At 47.0% G+C, this 14,248-nt stretch overlaps 1 protein-coding gene and 1 long non-coding RNA gene across 2 annotated transcripts in view; one reads left to right on the top strand and one right to left on the bottom strand.

Annotated features, from left to right (window-relative positions):
* LOC148501138 (uncharacterized) overlaps nucleotides 1–1,266 on the top strand; it is a 43,117-nt gene extending 41,851 nt beyond the window's left edge. The window contains exon 3 of the long non-coding RNA XR_015870083.1: nucleotides 539–1,266. This is a non-coding gene — a long non-coding RNA (uncharacterized LOC148501138). The remainder of the gene's footprint in view (nucleotides 1–538) is intronic.
* GFRA4 (GDNF family receptor alpha 4) overlaps nucleotides 1–14,248 on the bottom strand; it is a 482,549-nt gene that overhangs the window by 74,111 nt on the left and 394,190 nt on the right. The window lies entirely within an intron of this gene.

Here is a 14,248-nt window from a genome sequence, read left to right as displayed (position 1 = left end):
AGGATCTCACTGGAGCACCAGTCTCTGGTCACTGGATGCAGATAAGTGTTTGTTATTTTAACTTTTTTTTTTTTCTTTTTAGTGATCAGCTTGTGGTCTCTATAGACCACAAAGCTGATCACAGTGGCCGGCTCCCGGCTCTGCTCTGCCTGTCAGAACAGAGCAGGGGTCGGGGGACCTGGGGAAAGCCCTGAAAGTGCCACCTGAGGATGCCGTTATTACCACAGGGCTTTCCCACTTATTTTTTTTTTTACAATTGATTTGTAGTATGTTTCAGGCAGATCACAGTATGGGGAAAATATGTGAATTGAAGGGATTGGAGTAGTTTTTTCATGAAAACTACTCCAATTCCTTTTTCACATTTTTTTTAGTAATAATAATATTGATAAATAGGGCCCTAAATATGGTCAAAGCAAACAGGGGACTCATTTAATAAAGGGCTCAATCGCCAAAGTGTAAAGGTTTTACAGGCCATAAGGTTTTATTTTTTTTTATTATTAATATTATTATTATTATTCTTTTGCTTCTCTCTATGCAGAAAAGGGTGATGGCTGAAAACAACTCAGCTGTCACAATTCTCACCAGGAATTATGGCCGCTTTCAGTACACAAAGGATGGCGCAGACCCAGAGATGCGGAGTCTAATGTATTGGTGGTCTTCACCAGGGATTTCACTGCGTCTGAGGCGCAGGTTGCGGCCCTCTGGCTGGGTTCCCTGTGTACAGGCTGGAGAAAGCCGGAGAATGTAGTGTCAGGCTGTGAGGCTAAGCTGGTCGCCGCAAGGCAAGCTGGAACGTGGTCACCCGGCATGGGTCGATAACCAGATGGGCAATGCGGTACCAGGGGACAGACTGAAGCAGGTCAGGAGGAAGTGGAACGCAGTACCAGAGGACTAGGTAACAGGCCCGGTAAGTGGCGTGAACCTAATTTTCTGCCACTGATACACACTGCCACCGAAGCAGTTTAAATAGACTGGATACAAATTTGGTGCCAGCGCTGACATCATAGTGACATCATTTGTCACGGGACCACTATTGGAAAACTGAGAGCCCACACCTATAGTTTGTTTGGAGGAGCCCCACACAGCACTCCTGGAGGCGGGTGGCCTGAAAGCAGCACCAGCCCGCAGACAACAGCACCGCACCCAGTAAGGAGGTGTCAGGGTCCTGGTGCAACATGACATTGGCATGGCAGAGCAGAACGAACCTTATTTAACAGGTAATGCGATTATACGTGTACTGCCACAATACCTGTTATTTTATGGCCATCTCAGGGTGTTTTTTGAACAAAGCTTTATATTTAAGTTACTTTAAAGGTTTTAAATTTGTTTTTTTTTTAAATAATTTTTGTTCAAGTTTCATTTATTACATTTTATTTTTTACAAGTGGCACTAAAAGCCTGTCTTCCCATATGCGTATACTGTATATCAGAGGGTTGGGTAGGGGATGCCGGCGTTCAGAATTTTGATAGTCAAAATCCAGGCGCCAGCATGCCGACAGGGTTAAGATACCGACATCCATCGGTAGGTATCCTAACCCATCTCCTACCCTTGCCCTTAACCCTCCCTCCCCGGTGCCTAAACCTAACCTCCCCTCCTAGTGCCTAAACCTAACCTCTCCCTCCCTGCACCCTACACCCAACTCTCCCTCCTTAGCGCCTAACCCTAACTGTCCCCCCTAATCCTGCTATTTACCGTCGGGATGTCGGCGATCGAGATTGCGGCACAGGGATTCTGACAGACATTCTAAGTGCCGGCATCTCCTTTGCCGGGATATTGACCAGATCCCCCTGCAGAGGGGTGGTGTGGGAAACCCTTTATGCTGCACGCCGTTATCACAGGCGCAGGTGAGTGTAGCACACATGCCGTGGGGATTTAAAAAAAAAAAAATTGTGCTGTTTTTTGTCACTGGAGAAAAGGGCCTATTAAGGAGCTGGCCTCACGATCATATACTGGAGTACCAAACCCCATGTTACTTACATTTTAATGTGTCGGGCTCATATGTAGAAATAGTTCATACAGGAGAAATCTCCGATACCACCGGCAGAAGGCTGATTAGTGCAGGTTTTTGGAGTTTGGCTCCGTAGGTTACGGCCATCCTCAGATAATCGCTTTGTGTCTATGGAGGCATTTCCACAGCCTCGGCCCATCTACAAAGTTTTAATGGCAAATGACACTGCCGAACGTGTAAATGACTCCTCGTTTGTGCTGGGATGTGATTCACAGGGACAGTGTGGCCTCACCAACCGATGTCCCTGCAAGATAACGTTAATTGATGGGTGGATATTTTCGTAAAATATGAAATAACTGCGCAGTCTCCAACAATATGGCTGCTCAAGGGAAACTTCTGTTCCCTTACTAAGATGGCTACCGATACTATAGTTGCGCATAGACAGCGCCATCTTGTTTTCAGCATATGAGCGATACAGTGGAGGATGGCTGTCCTCCCCTTAGCTCCTGAGACAAGTACCCGCAGGGGAGAAGCTGTGATCAGTGCTTGTGGGTGTGCCCAGTTCCTCGTGGGCATGTATAACCCCTACAGTATCAGCCGCACTGTCTCCGTAAATACATAGAAATAGAAAAATGCAGCTATTTTTTGAGACAACTAGAAAATCAATTTTAATACCTATGATTTATGGCCGACTGTGTGCCAGCTAGGCAGCTGGTCATCATTGTGCCGTCATGATGATGGGCCTATTTTTATGTGGAGGCCTGGGGCTGTAGCTCATGCTTGCCGACATATAAATTCTCCCTGGGAGAAGCCTGGGGAGGAGAAGTAGGTGGGCGGAGTCCGGGGCGGGGCAGCCCCCTTGTGGGAATTCACCGTGAACACTGGATATTTAATATAGGGGACGGGCTAAATGACGTCATTAGGCCCCGTCCCCAATGTACGGACACGCCGATCCCCGGTAATATTGTCTCCATTCTGCCCACTTCACTAGGGCAGAATGCAGGAGAAGTGCCTACCCTTAGAGGGGTGCAGGGGGTTATCCGAAAAATCGGGAGGGTAGGCTAGTACTGTATTGTATGCAATAGCTCCATCCGCCCAATTGTTAATCTGGCCCTGAATGTAAGTGCTGCTATATACACACATACATAATGTATATATTTCCAGTGGATGGTATAAGGTTCATAGCCAGAATGCAACAGCTCTTATTTTATGGGTGCATTTATATAATGCTTTTGTGTGTGATAGATTTTATTCTATTTACAAAGCAATGTGGGTGTCATTATTTAGCCCACAGCTTTACTTGCTCCTTTGTATGATATTAATTCAGTAGAACCGTTGCTGCAGCTTCCCTTGCCGATGACTTCATAGAGTAATTAGGTTCTCAGTGCCCTCTAATGATCCAATATAGAGAAATAAATTAAAAGGGCTTGATCTTTAAACCACTTTGGTGCCCGGGTAATGGACTTCTGACATGGCTGCATGAGGCATGGGAACTCTGATGTCTGAGTCTACTGTATATAGCAGTGCAATCCTGGTAACGGGCCCCTCTCCACATCCAAGCCTGGCATCACGTTAGCCAACCCTGGCGCACGCACGCACATGCGGTTTTGGGTGAGGAGCACTAAGCGCTGCCTCCATCCACTTAAGTAGCGCCGCCGGTCTCTAGGACCCTGTTGAGGATCATTTAGGAGGTCTGACCACCGCAATGCGCTACAACACTAGTACTACTTCTCTACGCGGCTGTCTCCATTAACTGCACGGACGTGTCCCTGAGACTCTCCCCAGTTATAGAGCCATACAAGGTCTCCCTGTTACCCTATACCACCACCGCTTATATCACGGAGTACACCACTACACACCACCAGGGTGTATGCCTCATTACCATCTGGCGCACTATAATGCCCAGCATGCCCAATGGCTCTAGGCTGCATCCAACATACAAATAACATGTGTAACCCTGTGTCTGGAAGCCACCTGTATTCTGCCTGGTTAATAAACCTGACACCTGGTTAAGTTACTGTCTGTGTGGACTAACCGCCACTTACATCTTCACCCGGGCCCAGGCCTGTTGGAGGGGCCAGACGGGGGCCCGCGTCCTGCAGCCAACATCCTCGCCCCCGCTCCCAATTCGGTACTTTGGGCAGGGAGAACGAGGACTGACTGCTGCTGCCTCTCTCCCCAACCCAGCACACACGCTGCTTCTGCAGCAGCAGTCAGTCCACTCTCTCCCTGCGTGATATGCTGAGGGGAGTGATCAACCAGCGCCCCCCCCCCCCCCCCGTGCTTTTTGTAAAGGAGGGGGTCCGGCCACACCTCCCCAAGTTGGCCACGTCCCCTCCCACTGCGATCCGTGATCTCGAGCAAAAGTGGAGACAAGTGTCTCAGTTACGTGCACATGTGCAGGGTCTCCCGTCTCCCTGCACGTGTGCTATACTGACGGACAGTCCGGGAAAAGGTGAAAATCCCCACCCACAGTTTTTCACTGAGGGATGAGGATACTGAAGCTAATCGGAAGGCCCAGGGGCATTTTAATGAGAGGACAGGGTGCGTGTGCAGACTCAGGGCCTGATTCATTAAGGATGGCTATTGTGATCACAGCTCCGTAATCGCACGTCGGTCTGCTGCGAAAATATGCTAATGATTGCAATCGCAATGCCGTCGCACTGCCACCATATAGCCCACTGCACCCCACTACTGCTATCTCATATCCATAATACCATTCAAACATCCATAAGCATCGGTAACATCGAGTACCATTGGCCCCACACGCAGAATTACAGCAGTCCTGACCTTAATTAGAAATTGCTAACCTCGTTGCAAGCAGTGGGCTCTCAAGCTGCGTATGCACTGTCTAATTTATGCACGCCCAACCAACGGCGTTTAAACGGTCAGACACACCTGCGTTTCTCCAACCATTCCCCCCTCACCACCCCCAAACGCTGACTGCTTGTCAATCATTCTGCTTTGGCTCTCCGTGGTCTGTGTGATCATAGAAGTGCCTTCGCGCATGCGCAATGCGATGCATACACATGCGCAACAATCATCCATCCGCGTACGCTTTAGCAATAGCGATCCTTAATGAATCTGGCCCTCAGTACTGTTAGAGTTGGACTGGCCCACAGGGATGCAGGGGAAATCCCCGGTAGGCACTACTGCTTGATGGTCCCACCCCAGGGGTGGAGCAGAATCATGGATGAAGTTGGGTGCCTGGATTGTTTCTAGGGAAACTACAACAACATTTGCCCTCCTGCCAAACTAAGTGGGATCTTTGCATGTGCTCTCTAATCATACTTACAGAAATTTTAAAACTCCTCTCCGGGATGGTTCGGGGGGGCGGGGCCGGACTGTAAACGTCATTAGGCGATTAGGACCTATTTTAACCCCTCCCCCTCCCTACGGACCCACAATTTCCCCGTAATATCTCCCCTACCTGCCCACTTCACTAGGTAGTTGGCATGATGCGGGAGATCTGCCTACTCTTCCAGGGGTGCGGGGGGGGAGGGGGGGGACCCGAAAAATCGTGAGCCTCCTGCGACTTCCGGGAGTGTAGGCAAGTATGTCTCTAATGGAGGTCCAAGTCCCTCTCTTGTGGCTGTCCACACCCCCCTCTGGTGGCTGGCCACACCTCTTAGGTTTGGGCCCCTACCACTACATTCCCTGGTGGTGCCCTTCCTGCCCTAGTCCGACACTGAGTACAGGTCCCCTCCTCTCTGCCAAAGCAGTAGATGCTGGCTTGATGCCAAAATCTACAGCGCACGTGCGGGTCTCTGGGAAAATGGCTCCCACTCCTTCTTCCCGGGGACAGCTCTACTGTGCATGCTCAAGTCACTGGGAAAATGGCCGCCGCCATTTTCCCTGTGATTTTTATTGCTCTGCAGTGCCGGCCCGGGAGGAATACCTACTCTTCCAGGGGTGCAGTGGACTACCTGAAAAAATTGGAAGCCTCCTGCAGGTTCCGAGAGAGAGTAGACAACTATGCTTTAATGAATGCCATCTCAGGATTGCATAGGACACATGGTAACATAGAAAACCAGTCCTGGTAATGGAGAATCCATGGGTACACTGGGCCTGATTCAGAGCCGGACGCTCTGAAAGAGTGCTCGCTCTGAATCAGGGCGTTTTTTTTTTTTTTTTGGAGCGGCCTCCTATAGCGACGGCCAGGTTGATGGTCTTGACCATCGCGACCATCGGCTTGCAACGAGACCCTTGTGGTAGGGTCTCGTGGCCGCAAGCCCCAGAGAGCTTTTGGCTCTAACAGAGCCGGAAGCTCTCCCACTGACATCATTGGTGATGCCAGTGGGGCCGCCCTAAAAGGCAAGCGTTCCATTGGGAACGCCTGTATTTGGCCGCCCCCCCCCCTGGCCCGCCCACCAAACCGGGCGAGCTGTCACTCACCATCGACAACTCGCCCCCTTTGGTGCGAGACCCGGATTGATGGAGCACCCGTCGCTAGCCGGATCTCGCGCATGCGCACGATGGAGCCGGCTCTGTCGTGCGCATGCCCAGTGGGCAAACAGCGCTTGTAACCGGGTCTGAATCAGGCCCACTATACCGTCTCCGGCTGCTGCCCCTCTGACCCTTCCTCAACTCCCTTGTCTCATTCACATAACATCAGACTCATCATAAATAAAATAAAAGCTGCCACGGCAAAAACGAAACAATAGCCATAGAATAAATATATATGACGTGCTTGTCAGCAATGCCCAGCTCCAGCTCAATGCTTTGTATGCGCATAAGGCAGGGAACACACTGAAGAGGTCTCTTGCCGCTGCGTTAATAAAGTGGTAAAACTTATCCTATTGTACAACTGAGCTTGCCGAGACAGCCGCTTATTGGAAGCGCTAGCACCTAAATACTACACGCCATCAGCATCATTGTACCTACCTACCTTATACTAGGGGCCTGAATCAGCCAGCATCGCAACTGCGATTACCTACACAATCGGCCGATTGTTGCATTGTGCGCAAGCATCACAGTGCGCGTGTGCGAACACTCCACTACGATTGGGACTGTGATCGTAGTGACTAAACAGAGTCATTGCAGAGTGATTGACAGGTGGTAGCGTTTGTGGGTGGTGATGGGGGGGGTGGTCGGCGAAACGCAGGCGTGCCACTGCGCTTGAACGCCGTTACAGGGGCGTGCATAAATTAGGCACTGCCATGCCATATGCAGCTTGTGTACTCACTGCGTGCGATGAAGTTAGCAATTTCTGAGTAAGGTCTGACCTTGCGCACGTGAGCGTGAGGCTGCGATGGTACTCCATGTTACCAATGTTTTTCGGTTTCGCAGTATTACGGATGTGTGGAAGGTAAGAGGGGCGTCCTTATGTTAGACTGCATATGGCATTGCGATTGCATTCATTAGCATATCTTCACAGTGAGACTGCATGCGTAAACGCTACTGCGATCCTTTTGAATCAGGCCCTTTGTGTATGATTGATCATGAAAACTGTCAGGACAGGCATAACGTTTATCTAAAGCACTTTAGGCGTAAAGAGCATAAAAAACATTGTAGCAATCAAAGTTATATTTTCTATAATAATCTCTCACAATCATTGGACTGGCCAGAAGACGAAAGCAGCACCCACCTGCAGGGCAGCACGGTTTTACCAAGATGCACAGTTACTTTTCTGTTTTTGCTCCCAATTCAAAAACAGCTCCAAAGTGTTCCCTTATTTCAGGTATATTATTATGTTCATTATATATGGTATTGTAATTACTAACTATATATATTACTTTAATATGAATGTCCAATATTGGACGATTTACTAACCTTTTCCACGGGTAAATTACCAGAAATATGCAGTACATTTACTTATAATTATCTATATTTTTTTTTAGCAGGTAGTGGTGTATTTTATGGCAATTTTAAACTAAAATGAACCATTTTTCAAACCGAATAACATCTGCAAAGATAATTGCTGCAAGCGATTTCCAAATAATTATACAAAATTCACAGTTTGCATGATACATCTTTCTGCTTTCAGGTGCAGATATTGTAATTGTTCTGAGTCCCCAGAGAACAGTACACACGTACATGTTCCTTGCATCCCAATACCTTTGTAACCAATAGATATGCAGATCTATGTAGCAGGACACAGACAGCATTTGCAATTTGTTAAAGAATTGAGGGAAAAGTATCCTACCCGTGTTGCTAATTATGCAGAATATATAAATGCAATAGAGAAAAGCCATGCAATAGTTACAGATAAATATATACAATTTATGGAAGGCTTTGCCTAAAAGAATATTATGTTGTCTCTCAAGGGCTGCGGATGGCTGCCTGCTGGTGTGGGCATGTGGCTCCAAATCCACATCCGCTGCCTCCCGGGCCAACATCGGCGGCACTGGCTGGACTGGCCCATCTGGCCATCGGCCCTTCTGGCATTTGCCAGAACATACAGATGGCCAGTCCGGCACTGTCTCCAACCGTCTACTCGGCGCCCCCTCAAATCCGGCGTCCGGGGCACGTGCCCCTTCTAATAGCGGCCCTGCTACTATTATGCATTGCATGCCCTGTAGCAGAAACCTGCACCTACGATCATGTATTGCATGCCCTACAGTCTAAAACTACCTAATGGATTGCATGTTCCAAGGCAGAAAACTGTCTCTACCATCATGCATTGCATGTACCACAGCACTATACCATCCCGCATTGCATACACTACAATATATATATATATATATATATATATAATATACTGATCTACTCTCCTAGAAGGTCTGGGTGACTCCCGATTTTTCGGGTAGTCAACTGAACCTTGGAAGAGTGGAAGGATCCTCTGCATCCTGCTCACTTCCTACTGAAATAGGTAGGATGGGAATATAATACTGGGAATCTTTTAGAATATGACTAGATTCTAAAAGATTTGAATAATTGTAGCCCGTCCTCTCCCCACGGGAGGCATTAAAAGGATTTGGTTGGCACTTCAAAAATATGTCACGCCAATAGAAGGACTTGGTTTGTTCTTCATAAACACGATCCCTAGGTGAGAGCCAGTCAGTCGTGGAACTCCCCATGTAATGCCATATATCATGCAACTGTGGTTGCCATGGCAATGCATGACACTGAGCAACTGTAAATAGTTAAAAGCTAGTTTCCGCATTTTTAAGTTACCGCGCCATTCATCATTAGGGGTCCTATCGGACCCCCCCGGTATTCAGCAAACTCACGCCATCTTCAGACGGCGCTTGTTCTCGGATACCTGCTCCTTCCTATGGGAAGGAGTTCCGGGGATGCGAAAAGGGATCCGAGCAGATCCCTTCGCCGCCTCCTCACCAGCTCCCCGGCAGCTGTGCGTATGCGTGACACGAGGTCATGCATACGTTGCCGGGACGACGGGGAGCAGGTAAGTAACACAGCTAGAGAAGTAGCTGCGATACTTTCCACGGGGACAACGGCTTTTCGGTGTCAGGCTTCCCCCGCTGCGAGTTGGATACTAATGTATCCCTCGCAGCGAGTTCTAAACTTCATCACCGGAGGCCATGTGGCCTTCGATGATGAATAGGCCCCTTTATCTTTAATGCTAGTCTATCACAATGTTTTAGCTATACAAGTCTGTCGTCCACATTATTCCATGGCAATGGAGATCCAATTAGCCGCAATCTATACAGCACATCTGTGTGATACATTCCTTGTCGCTTAGAAATATATAAGTTTAACAAGACATGACTTTCACCTCAGAAAAATAAGAAAATTAACACTGTCCCTGTATGATGAATCACAGTGGATTGTAGATTATACTCCACACAACACATTGGTTACATTAATAGCTTGTAATAATAAATAATAATAATAACATGAGAACAGATGGAGGCATTATTCTAGTGTTTAATGACAAAATCTCATTACAGTTCTAGTTGCAAATTAATTTCACGAGTTAATAGTTTAAGAGAAAATGTGCAAAGTTTTAATGGTTGTATATTTTGAAACATACTGGAAACTTTGCCCATTCCTCCAGGGCTGAATAACTGCAGACTGATTGCTGGGGGACGCGTTTATTGAGATGTTAATGCTATGACAGGAGTAAATTTAGATGTTCTGGCGTCCCCAGATCAAAGGCAGAGATCTCTGATCTGACGTAGGGCTTGCATTGTCATCTTGCCAGCCTTCAGATCTCTGTGCCGACTGTAATGTGCTGACATAGGCCCTGATTCAGAGCCGGACGCTCTGACCAGAGCGTTCGCTCTGAATCAGGGCCATCCTATTTAAATTTGGAGCGGCCTTTTGGACGCTCGCATAGCTGTGGGTTACCACCCACAGCTTATGCGAGCGTCCATGATGATGGTCGCGATGGTCAACGACCATCAGAGCCAAAATCACTCCCACTGCCATCACTAGTGATCAGTGGGGCCGGCCCCAGACGGTAGGCGTTCCCAGCTTGGCTGTCGCTATCCGGGTCTCGCGCATGCGCACGACGGAGCTCCCTCCGTCGCGCGCATGCGCATTTGGGTACCATCGACCCGCTTGCGAGCGTCCTGCGCTCGCGAGCGGGTCTGAATGAGACCCATAGTTCCGGGTGTGGTGCCCTCTCACAGAGGTAAGCATACAGAGCACACCACTGATAGAGCTAATACGGCCTCTGATTCTCTCTCCCTCTCTCTCTCCTGCTGAAAGGTGAAGCTTTAGTCCTCTAGCGGGCAAGTTTTTTTACAGGGGTAAATTTACTAAAGTGAGAGTTTTCAGAAGTGAGTTTTAGAAGTGATGTTGCCCAGATTCTCAATTGGGCAACTTCACTTTTAAAACTCACTTCTAAAAACTCTAACTTTAGTAAATGTACCCCACAGTATCTCCCTGTAATGTGCACCCTCCATTGGTCCTTTAATTTTGATTAGAAGCCCAGTTTGCTGAGGACTGGGCAGTGTTAGGTTTGTGCCACACGTAGAGTTTTGATTTTTTTTTTCCATAAAACTCCATTTTTGGATCATCTGAGGACTAAACCTTATCCCGCATATTAGCTGGGTCGTGCTAATGTTTTCTGGCAAACTCCAGAGGTCCTTATGTGTTTTGACTGGTGCGCCCTCCCTGCACTCTCAGCCACTGAGCTCTGTAGCTCCGGCAATGTGATAATTGGCCTCTCTGTGGGATCCCTCTGATGCTGTTTTGGGGGACGGCCATGTGTAGGCAGTGACTGGGGGGTATTTATGCAGGTTCCATTTCCTCACGAAGGATCCAACAGTGACCCCTAGGACATCCAACCCTATGAACATTATTTTGCAGCCTTTTGCTATCTTGTGCATGCCTATAACTTTGTCTTTAATTCTCTTAGAATGCTCTTTGGTCCTCATAATTATTTCCAGCTTTCCCTCAGATTCACAGTATGACCGATGTGATTGGAACTAGGGGGTATTTTATCTATAAAAGCTGTTTCACAGGCAGAAATTAATCGAAAGCTAATTGTTAGGTCCAAATCTTTCAGCTGTGTAAACTTGGAGCTTCCACAATACATGGGGTTGAATACTTATGCACGTAGCATTTTTTAATTTTTTTACTGTGGACAAATAATGATGAGCATTAAAGTGTACTGGATGGCAATACAAATACTGCCTGGAAGAACCTGAGTAAAAGACATTTGTAATACAGACAAATCTGTTGACTCTTTTTAGGGGGTTGCATTCTTTTGCAAGTCACTGTACGTGATTTCGTTATACTGAAGACAAAACCTTAGCAGCAGCAAGTACTGTTCCCTGTGTCAGCATCTGTTATTGGGATTATATTAGCCCGCGTTGCAGCACTGGAGCCGGAGCAGGAAGGGTGTTTAATACCTTGCAGCCAGGAACATCATGCGCCCATGAGTGGTGGCAATAATGGGGGACAGAGTTCATAACTCATCACTATCTGGTGACAAAGGTTTTCTTCCCCTTGTTACGGAATAGAGTTGCCTTGATGTGAAGTGATCTAATTTTACACATCCTCTTATGTGAAGCCGAGTAGCTATTAAACAATGGCTGCTAGTTGGTGATTTATTACCTATGGGCGCTGAGCAGTTCCCAGGCCGAGGAAAATACAAAATGCTCTTTCAGCCACAGAACCAAGGAGAATGTGATTGAGCCTCAACAAATCAAATCTTTGCTGCCATGTATCATCACGTAATATGGCTCTTGCTTCTCCCTGATTTACAGCCTATGGACGCCACTAATTTTCATTCCTCTATGGCAGCCCAATGCTCCGCTAAGCATTGAGTGTAGTGTCTGCAATCTTTGACCTACAGGATACATAACACAGCCACAGTGCCGGACTGGGACATGAAGGGCCCACCGGGGCCCATGCTTAAGGGGTGTGGTCATCCACCAGTGGGGGTGTGGCCAGCCACCACAGATACTTGGCTTACCATTAGGCAAATCTTGGTGTAGTTTCTATAGAAGGGAACCAAGCCCCCATGCTGATCAGTGGTCCTGCTCCACCAGGTATCTGACCATCTAATAGAGTAACAATCTATAATTTGAGATCTGGAACCTGACACAGAGAGGAGGGGGTGGGCCCACAGGCAGTGGGGCCCACCGGGGATTTTCCCTGTACCCCTGTGGACCAGTCCAACCCTGCACAGCCATGTGGAATACAGTATTCCACCGTATTACAGGAATACCCCTATCTGGCTATAGAAGGGCCACTGATGCGTCTATCAGCCTGAACATATCAATTTTACTAAAAGAGTAGAATTTATCTGCAAAATGTCCCCTGGAAAATTAGAAAAATCATTTATTTATTTATTTTTTTCTTAATTTCTTTAAGGATTTAACACAAATATGTTTCACATGGGTTGGGTACAGGATGCCGGTGTTCGGAATCCCGGCGTTCAGAATCCCGATAACAGCATCCCTACAGGGATTGAGATACCGACGGCCGCTCACTGATTGCCGTTATCCCGCATGCCGGGATATAAACTACATCCCGTTTCACATATTTACAGCACACAGAAGTCATTTTCTATTATTTAAGCTGACTCTACTATTTTAAGTTTAAGGGGGAGACGTACTAAGCCTTGAAAAATTATAAAGTGAAGAGTGAGAAAGTACCAACCAATCAGCCCCATCTTCCATTTTTAAAATACAGCCTGTAAAGTGACACTTAGGAGCTGAGTGGTTGGTAATTTATCAATCTCCACTTTATCCCTTTTCAAGGGCCATGGATTGCGCTTTACAGAGAATATTAGTCCATTCACATCAGTCCCTTCCCCAGTGGAGCTTACACTCTATATTCCCTATCACATACTCACACACATACACATAGGGTTAATTTTTGTTGGGAGCCACTTAACCTACCAGTATATTTTTGGAGTGTGGGTGGAAACCGGAGCCCCAGGAGGAAACCCACGCCAGCACAGGGAGAATATACAAACTCCACACAGTAACATTAAGGTATGTCATGTTACTTTTGATCTAACGCTAGTATACAAACTCTGCGGTTGATTCTTAAGCAGTCCGGTCTTCTTTTAAAATGACGCTGCCAGTTTTCCTACCTCTGCGTCAGATTAAAGGTACAGTAAATTAGGGAGAGGAATATTACATGCCGCATACCGCTGGAATTTATTACACGGGAACTTGAGATAAAGCATCACAGCTGATAGCAGGCAGAACACTGTTTTATTTTTTTCTTTATCATTTTTAAATGGTGATGTGATTTATAGCGGGACACTAGTTGTTGCTGCCTCGTTAGCGGAGTGCTTATTATGAGTGCGGCATTAATATAAATGCTTTGTGCTCCCCAGTTCAGCTCTCTCAGACGAGAGATGTCAATCACTGCATTCCCCAGAGTACAGTCTGCCAGGTTCCTGTGTAATACAGATGTAAGGATAGATCAATATTGATCACGGACAGCATACATGAATTAGCCAGGTGTACTGAGGAAGTCTGTTTAAAGAGTAATGGGATTGTCTCAATCGCTTACAATGTGAGTCACTGTACGCCAGGAGATGAAGCGTTGTCACCTCTGTTCCTGCTGTTCCTCTCCCCTCAGACTTCAGATGTGTACTTTGTAAGAGATCTCATTTAATCCTCCTCCCAACGTGGGCTTGTTTATTGCGCTGCGATTGCTGTGTAACCTCTTGAAATTAACATCAATCAATAAAGATTCCAGCATAGTTTCAAAACAACTTTCCACGGTAGAATTGCTTAGTGTTGCCGTTCGCCTGCAAATTCACCTTCGACGAAACAATATCTGTTTTTTTTTTTTTTTTTACCTCTTCCGTTGTAGACTTTATATAAAAAGGGAAAAAACTGAAAACTTGCAAAGCATGCTGATTGGCCCAATGTTTCGGTGCTATTACCCACAGGCACCAATTAGATTTTTAGCGGTCGTAGT

The sequence above is a fragment of the Taudactylus pleione genome, unplaced genomic scaffold, assembly GCF_031769625.1.
Source record: "Taudactylus pleione unplaced genomic scaffold, aTauple2 ptg000533l, whole genome shotgun sequence".
Classification (NCBI taxonomy): Eukaryota; Metazoa; Chordata; class Amphibia; order Anura; family Myobatrachidae; genus Taudactylus; species Taudactylus pleione.
Note: the sequence above shows the minus strand (reverse complement) of the source record. Positions and strands in the feature narration are given on the sequence as shown.